General features: G+C 36.5%; 1 protein-coding gene across 1 annotated transcript in view; it reads left to right on the top strand.

Moving 5' to 3' along the window:
* Positions 1-850: 850 nt before the first annotated feature.
* The window catches only part of TENM3 (teneurin transmembrane protein 3), a 373,463-nt gene continuing 365,131 nt past the window's right edge, over positions 851-9,182 (top strand). Inside the window, exon 1 of the mRNA XM_066317559.1 lies at positions 851-1,322. The gene's annotated coding sequence lies outside the window, so the exon portion shown is untranslated. The remainder of the gene's footprint in view (positions 1,323-9,182) is intronic.

Below are 9,182 nucleotides of genomic sequence, written 5' to 3'. Positions count from 1 at the left end.
GAATCAAGAGATAGTTTATGTTAATGATTCCTGTACTGGAGATGAATATAGTAAGCCTAGACTTATGTTTTGAGAGGTTGCTGGAATAGAAGTTGCTGGAATACTGTTTCCTTCTTCATGAGCAGATGTGGACTGACAGGTTTAATTTTGTGGAAAGAAAAATTTGTCATGTTAGTGCTAAATTTAAGGTATTGTCTCCTAGATGCATGTTTCTGTTGCTCTGCCTTTGTAGTCTAGATTAACAGTGAAAATATATTGATAGAAAATCTACTTGTGAATAAAGATTTGCAGCAGAACTGTATGCTACACAGAGATTCATACAGGAGGAAAAAAAGGCGATTTTTCACAGGGGTACCTAAAATATGAAAATGTTCTCTGGGGTGGTATTTATTTAATGACATCCTAAAATTTTTAATTAGATGAAGCAATCAATCTGCTTTTATACTAGCTTGGAAATTTCCTGGAGAATGTGACAGAACAAAAATAATTTATTTTCTAATATTTAAAAATTGCATGAGAAACAATTGTGAGATCGCAAAAAAGAAAAAAAAAATAGAGAGAAAAAAGCATATCTTGGGTGTCCTGGAGCCTGTTACCTCTCTGGGTGTTAGTATCAGAAAACTCCAAAATTTCTATTTCTGCTATGTGCTAATCACTTATTAATTTTCCATGGATCATGAAGGCTACTGTATTCTTCGGGCTACTTGCTCTGGCAGGAGTGCAGTGAGCCTAAATGCAGAGGTTGTATGACTAGAAAAATAATTGCTTAAAAATTATTCTCTGATTGTATATGAATAATTACTTAGGTTTTTCTCATTTATCTCCTTGATCAGCTCCAAGGCGGCCTGGTTAGATTGGGGTGCTCAGTGCTGTGTCCAGCTGAGTCTTGAATCCCAGCAGGATGGAGACCCCAGCATCTCTCTGAGCATCCTGTGCAGGTGTTTGCCCATCCCTGCAGTAAATAGTTACTGGTTTTGGGTAAACTATGGAGTAGGAACAGACTGCTTCATCTTTCTGTTGTTGTCCACTGACCCCTTTTCCTCATCTCCTGAACCTGAGCATAAAGGAAAGAAGCTGCTTTCGTCCTGCAGCTCTTGCTGGACTGCTTTCTTCTCCTTGTAGAAAAGAACACTTCTTACACTGAAATACTTTAACAAAATATGTAGTCTGATTGTAATTTTGTATTAGTGAGAAAGAGCACGCTTCTGGTTGGTTCTGCTTCAATAATTGGCTTTCCATTTTCCATAGGAGTCTATTGCAAGGTGAAAGAAAGTCTGTGAGACATTGGCAACAATCAGGCAACTATTTCTTTAACTTTAGAGGTAAGCTGTCGTTAAGTGTGTTGTTTGGTTTGGAAAGGAAGTGAAAGAAAACTGGAAAAATAGGAATGGTGTTAAAAAAACCCGACCATGACCATGTATAAAACAGTTTGCTTGTTTCTGTGGATGTCTATAACCAATAATATTTGTGCCTGTCTTTTACCAGCGTTAAATACCTTTTACCCTTCATCCATTGGACTGCAGAACTTCCTACTTCCCCCACCTCTAGCTGGCAAATATTTTAAATAGGTGTGTTTCTTTCCTCTCTCAGGGGCAGCAGAAAAAGCACTGTAACTATTTGTTCAGTTATGTAAGCATGATGATAGTGGATTTTATAGGAGTTAATCTGTTAATCTAGGTTTTGGTTGAGGCAAGGACAATCACACTTTTTGCCAGGACAGTATTTCCCAGAAGTTTTTCACTGTGAAAAAACTGTGTTGACTGAAGATGTGTTTTGCCTGCTTTCAAAATACTGGAGTGCCAGCCTCTGTACCTCAGTTTTAAAAACTGAGTACTCATCAATTAGAGAAGACTGGTAGTAACTCTCCCCTTATTGGGGAAGTTAGGGGCACACTGAGAGAATGAAGTATTGATTTTATTTTTTAACATCTTAATTACTTAAATTTTTGTTATTCTAGAAATTAAGATATATGCTGAAATACAAATTTTAGTAAGATTTCTTTTCAGAGAAGGAACTGCATAGTATGTTACTGCACTGTGGAATGCTATAATTTACTAGGCTAAAGATGTACCAGAAGGCTAATTGTGTGATCTCTTTTTCTGAGGCAGCTTCTTCTAGGAATAGCTGTTTTTAAGCTTTTCATTCCAATTTCTGTCAACTAGATTTCTACAATGAGCAGCCCAAAGGAGCATAAACAGGAGCTTCTGTTGTGGAATGCACTTCCTTTTTATTTAAAAGAGTCGATTAACCCTTTTTAAAACTTTCTTTTGATGTGACCAGACAAAGGGAGACTCATATATCCCTTTGGGATTTGCCTGTAGTGAACCTTCTTCAAAAATCATGACCTTGGCTGTCCAAGTGACAAGGCTCTCAAGTTGTTAGAGTAGATTTAAATGAGAAGAAAGCAGGATGTCAGATACGTGTTGCTGTAGATGCAGCGTGGCGGTACTTTGTACTTGTTGAAGCACAAGGGGGTGTATCAACCACACAGGTTGTTGCTGACAGGATGGAAGCCAAATACCAGCATACAGTGAGACACACACAGCAACGTTCTCATATCTGAACATGCAAGCATTTAATATGTAAAAATGAATACAGGTTGTGCTTTTCTTTATCTGAGGTTAGGAATATCAACCAAGTCTTCCTTGGCAACAAGGACATTCTTTGTAATGTAGATATATGTATACCTTTGCCTTTACAGTCATAACAACTTCTTGTCAAATGAACCAAAAAGTCCCAAGTGAGACTTTCCCATCATGATAGAACAAGAACTCAATAACTTGTTATTCAAAACCCTGTGATAGAATACATTTCTGTCTTCAGAAATTGGGTTCTTTGTGCATTTCCCTGGGAAAAAATGCACTCCAGTGATTGTTTCAATGTGTGCACTGCGTTATAAAGGGAGTTTCAGAGATACTGTACTTATCAGCTGCACATGAACAGTTTGTGGTTTGAAGAGGGAACCTGGGATGGAGAAATCCAACCTTCTGTATCCAATTTTACCCAGTGGAATATGGCATTAAACAATCCTATTGTGTTTAAAATTTCATTTTGTCTGTTGGAACACTTGACTGTATGGTTTATTTGGAGAAGCTTATGGATGGTTTGTTCATCTTTGTTTCCTGCTTTTCTACTTTATATATCAGATAATGTGAGGAAATATATTGTGAATATCAAAGGTAAACCTTGAAGTTCAGCATGGTGTTAAACTATACCTTGGGTCTTATTTATTTTATTGGAATACAAAGTTGTGTCTTTTTTATTTAGGTTGCACATTTGAACTAAAGTCAGATCAAGCTGATATATAAAAATCAGGTAACTGAAATATTTAATTAGAAGAGGGTATGGATCTTGTGTTTCTCAAGAACTAGTTGAAGAATCGATTAACCTCAGGAAAGATATTATGTGAACCAGACTTGAGCCGTATTTTCTGACATCAGCCCATCAGCCAGTCTTTTTGAAATGTTTAGAAAATCCTGGGGGTGGTATATTGAGGTGGTTTTATTTTTTTTTTCTTTTCACTGTAGCCAACAGTTATTTACTTGTCTTATTTTATACAGTTGTTTTATACGATAGTTTACAAATGGAAAATTTTCTTAGGATAGAGTATAGCTGACCTGTAGAAGTGCTTAATTTTTGCAAATATATATGCTGTGTGAGACAGACTAGAAGGCTGTGTATCACTAGTTATTTTTATATTAGATCCATATTTTGAGCATGTGGCATTATTTCTTACTTCTGAGACTTATTGAAGCAGCCTCAAAAAGAAATGCCCTTTGATGATAAGATTGCAAAGTAGGAGTGAATGAGCAGAAGAGGAGTATGCCAGACTATAATAATGTTTGTAACATTCATTAAACTGTTTGTGAAGTAATATATTCAGACAGACGGGTGTTTCCCAGCTTCTACATAGCCCATTATGTGTTCTAGTAAATTAAAACTAGGAAACCTTTGTTGGAGTTATAGTGCTCAAACTGACACCTAATTCCCCCAGACAATAGGTACAAGCCTGCAAGCCTTTCTAATTCTTTCCAGTCTTTACATTTATTGATTCTTTTGTAAACGTGTTTCATTCAATCTATTACAAACAGCACTGGTTAGAAGTGTGAAGTTTACCACGTCTGACCTAAGGCACATTAAAACCAGCAGCTATCTGCCATACAGCCGTACAGTTGGGCATCCCAGATTTACTTCCAATCACTAGCAAATCTGGACCTTTAATGGCTTGGCTGGTTTGGTTCCTGCTTTGCTTAGAGGGACTGACATGTTAATTCTTTGATCTGTCTGGTTTGGAACTGAATTTAGTTCAACTATCATTTGTATTCTAGGTTCTAAATGTTTTATTACTTGAGTTGGCTTATATAAGTAGTTTATTTTGATTCAGGACTTCATTTTTCCTAGTCTTGAGTAATGTTTTGCATATAGAGATATATGCTTCTTACTGCAACGTATGGATTTAATCCCTTTTTGCTTAACATGTCAGGTTTTTTCACATGTCTTATTATTACAAAGTTACCAAATGATTCATTTGTAATCTCTGAATGAATAGAAAGAACAATAAATTTTAGTCAAATGAGCACAATGCATTTTTATTATTTTCTTCATCTTATACTGTAAAACAGATGTAATAAATAATTGATAGTAAACAAACACATCTTATTTTTCCCTACCATATTCATCACCAGTTTCAAAGCTTTGAAGTTCAGTAAATAATTTATGATAGTTGTTAGTGTAAGGAAATCTAACTGTACTCCTGATCCTGCTTGCTTTTTGTCCTTGTTGTTCTCAAGCATAACTTTGATTGGTAGCCAAACTGAATGATAAAGAATGTATGAATAACTGATGGGATTCATTAAACAGATGAAAATTAAGTCTGCTATTTTTAATTTAAAAAAAAAATTTTAGAAATACATAATGAAAATTTTGTGTATTTTTTAAAAAATATGGCATGAATTGCATAAGACAATGAAGAAGTGAATGTTTTTAATATAAAGTGGAACATGTTTTCAGCCTGCTTTTGTTCTCAAAACTTCAATCAGTATGTCTTTTAGCCTTTTTAAATATCCTGCTGAGACGTGCTGTATTTGCTGAGAATTTAACAAAAGGTGTGAAAGTACAAAACCAAAGAAATATGTGGTTTTGGCCTTTACTGAAATGTTCCATAAAATTTTTTAATTCCTTCGTTTTCCCTTGTTTGCATGGAAAACCCAAATATTTTGGAGAGATTTTTAAGCATTGAAGATATTCATTTTCCCCCCAGGGCATTCAAGCTTAAAAGGTTAGCTTTTATTTGTGTCATTATAGAAGTTCTTAAATAATCCAGCAATATATAGTGAGTCTTCAAATATATTCTCACTTATCTAAAACTTGAAATAAAACAGAAAAAAAACCACATTACTTTAGGCAGAGAAGTAAAGATTCTGTGTAATTCTGTAACTTCCAGGTACTGGCTTATGGCATCTCCGGTTTAACCCTCGAAACAGAGTGAGATCAGGACGCAGCAAAGTCGTTTGAATCCGCCCTTATTTGGCTGAAAAAAACCATGCAATGTAAAACCTCTCGAGGACTTTTGGCAAACTGAGTAGGGAGCTGTGGTAGAAGTTGGAGGTACTTAAGATTATTAAAAAAAACCAAACCCATTGTGTGCATATACATGGAGATGCATGATAGTACTTGTGCTCCGGGTGGTGGGGCTGCGTAGGAATCCCTGGCCATTCTCACTCTTTGGGCAGCCTGCAGCCTGCAGGGCTTGTCTTGCTGTGGAGCTGTGCATGTGTGAAGCCCCCAGGCCTTTGTTTCTGAGACAGGTGGCCTGGGGAGCACAGGATGTAAATGGGTTCTGTTTTGTACAGCTCTAATTACAATGAGGCGTCATAGTGAAGCTTTAAAGAATATTTTCAATGCAGGGCTCAATATATATGGCACTAACCAGGGGGATGCTGTTATTCCATGGTCTAGGGTCTTCTGGGTCTGAGGTTTAGGCTGGTTGGTGAGACTTTCTGCTTAAAGGTGATTTATAGGTATCATGAGCCAGATGTTGTGAAAGTTACCAAGAATAGCAAGGGCCAGTTATGCTTTCCAGAAATTTATTGTCTCTCAGGGTTTCCTGTGCACTGCTGTTATTTCCCTTGAAATCAGTGTGGGACCTGCCTTGTGTTGGCAAGACCACATTAAGCTATTATTGTCATTAGTTCACTAATTTTTCTGGTGTGGCAGATGACAGAAGAAGAATGTTTTGGGAAGTTTCTGACTTTGACCAATATGGTGATAATTTCATTTGGCAGTGGCACGTTACTACTTTCTCCCTGTTGAGTAATAAAAACCTTCTCCAGAAAATGAATTTGTTAGATGATTTCAGGGACAAAAAAAAAAGGCCACCATCTTTTATAATTAAAAAAGTTAGCCTAAATATAGATGTTACCATCGACTGCTTAGTGTTGTTTGACAGTGGCAAATTGTTTCCTTTAGGGACCTGTAAATGATGTGATGAGCAAATATTCAATCTTCACTTGGTAACTTTAGCTGCTTCTTGAAAAGTACTATGGTTTGGTTTTGTTCTAAAAGCTCTTCTTTTTCTTTTTTCCATGGTTTCTGTCGTGCTTCTTTTGTGTATTTTGAACTGCTGTGCTGCAAAACCAGTGATAAACAGTTGCTAAACCTAATGATAAACACCCATATTCTTTTGGAAGCTTTAAAATTGTTAAAGGATTATCAGCAAATAACATTACAAGAAACGCGTGAGCGCAGTGTGATCTCATGCATGTTAATTTTTCACTGCAAGAACAACCTGTGTACTTGCCTGAAGCACCTCTGGCTTCATAGATCACCTTGAAGGATTGGGGCTTGCTTTTTCTAGGGAACACGGTTTGCAACAATACATCACCTTTGTTTCTTTGTTCCTAGAGAGAATCTGCTGACAGCAGGGCTATGATAGAACAGGCCACAGCCACCATTGACTTTACTTTCAGTGTCACCTTGGGACATCATGTTGGGTTTCCAAGTAATGATCATTTTGTAATGGTGTTTAAGTACTTCAGGTTTTTTTTCTGTTGTCTTGTGCAGCCTACTGGCTTCTCAGGGGCTAAGTTCATGAGTTGCACAAAGTGGGTGCAAAAACACTGTAGGAGAGGAAAAATCTCAGTCATTTTCAAGGTGCCTTTTTTTTAAAAAAAGTTGTGCAAATTTTTATTAAATTGTAATCTGGTTTTGTAAACATCTGGATTTCTTGGCCAGGAAGATGAAGCAGAAAAGGTGGAGAGAAGACCAGCTCCAAGGATAAAAGAAACCTTAACTAAAGGAAGCAGGTTAGCAATTACGTGTGCACTGCCGATGTTCAAGATAGAATACTGCTCACACACAGAGCTCAGAACAAAGGAACAGTTACACAACTCCCAGCAGAGAGAGATCCAGTAGTAATTTTCATGACCCCTTGTAATATTGTAAAAGGTGAGGCATTCACAAACTCAGTGCTTGGTTCTGCTTATTGAAAATCTTTGGAGCTAAGTTAATAAAACAAACTTGTGTAGCTATCAGTGAATGCCTTTGTGAACCGAATGTTCCTTTCAGGTCACTAGAATCATCAGTTAAACTATGAAAAATAGTCTGCTTTATTTAAAATAATTCTTTTTTGTGAAAATCTACTTGAAGAAATAAGTAATTCATGCCAGAAGATATGAAAATTGGAAACTGACAAATGTGTATTTGTACATAACCTTCCTATAAGTACTGAACTCTGTCTTTAGTGTGTATTAGTTGCTAAATCAAGTCAGACGTCTGAGGCGAGAACTGGAGAGCCGATAGCAAATATTCATAGTAGAAGCTGATAACAGCCTTAATTAAGCTGCTGCTATCTTTCCATGATAAATTTAGAACTTCTCCATAAGTCATCTGACTTAATGCTCCATTTGCATCCAGGAGTGTTTGATTTAGATCAGTGTCTCTGTTAAGAAATCTGCAGATGTCTCTCTGATAGCCCTAGCTGTCTCTCACAGAGGAGCCTGGGAGCTTCGTTTTCCTGTGTTGCAATGCAGAGAATGAGGTGTACATTGACCTAAAGCTGACCTTCCAGCATTTAGCTTTTTCAAGATTGGCATACCCTGAGAAATGCTTATTTCTTTAATGACTAATGCTTTCTCATACCAGTTCTTGAACCCAGAATTCCTTAATCTTTTTGTTACTGTACTTGCTTAATTTGAAGAAGCTTTACCTTGAAAAATATGGCTAAAAGGATAATTTTAGGGTAATTCTAGAAGCTTTAGTGGGCATAGGCCAAGATAGCTCTATTCATGTAGTTTAAATTGCAATTAAACTGAAAGATTCTAAGATAACAAAACATGTGGTGAATTTTTTAAATAGCAATTTAGTATTACATCACCAGGTTGTTTGGATGAATTTGTTGTCTCTGCTGATTTTGCTTTCAGCAGTTGTACACATTGTAGAGACCTTAATCATCACTGACTGTACTGTCTGAGACTTCTTTTTATTTTAATTCTTTTCAGGGCAGGGAAGAATAGCTAGATTTGAAAGTTAGTACTTGTATTAGAATTTTTGATCAAAAAATAAAATGTGACTTTTTTCCTGTCTAGAAATTCTGTCATTATTTCTGAACCAGACATTTTAACAGGATTCTTCTTTATAGTTAAAAAAAAAAAGGCATGGGAGAGTCCAGTGCTACTCCCTCACAGAGAGTGATTAAGCACTATTCAGAAATGGTAATTCTTACAGTTTCCTCAACTTGACATAAAGAGATTATGAAGTTGATGTAAATTATAAAAGTCATCTGCATGTTTGTCTAGAAGATAGTATTCATGTGTTTTGTGTGAAAACAGACACAAAACGGGAGAGTGGTTTCACCAGAACCTGAGGAGTGGTGTGGAAAAAGGAGCTGCGTGTGATAGATGTAGAGGCTCTGATGCATATGAGCAGGCAAAAGAAATGAAGTGTGTTCTGCTGTATTCCAGCTGCCGGTACTTGTATCAGCTAATGTTTTTTCCTAGATAATTTCTGATTTTCACTTTCTGTTTGTTTGTTTTTGTTTTTAGCATGATATGCCTCAGGAAGAACTTTTAGGATTTTTTTTAAGAGGACCTTGAAATTTAATTTAAATTTAGTTCTTTTTGTGCGTGTTTGCACTTATGCATTGCTCTGTTGCTCTGCGATGCTGCTGATTCAGCAGTGTTTTG

Source organism: Sylvia atricapilla, chromosome 4 (assembly GCF_009819655.1).
Source record: "Sylvia atricapilla isolate bSylAtr1 chromosome 4, bSylAtr1.pri, whole genome shotgun sequence".
Classification (NCBI taxonomy): domain Eukaryota; kingdom Metazoa; phylum Chordata; class Aves; order Passeriformes; family Sylviidae; genus Sylvia; species Sylvia atricapilla.
This window is presented reverse-complemented; position numbering and strand designations above follow the sequence as displayed.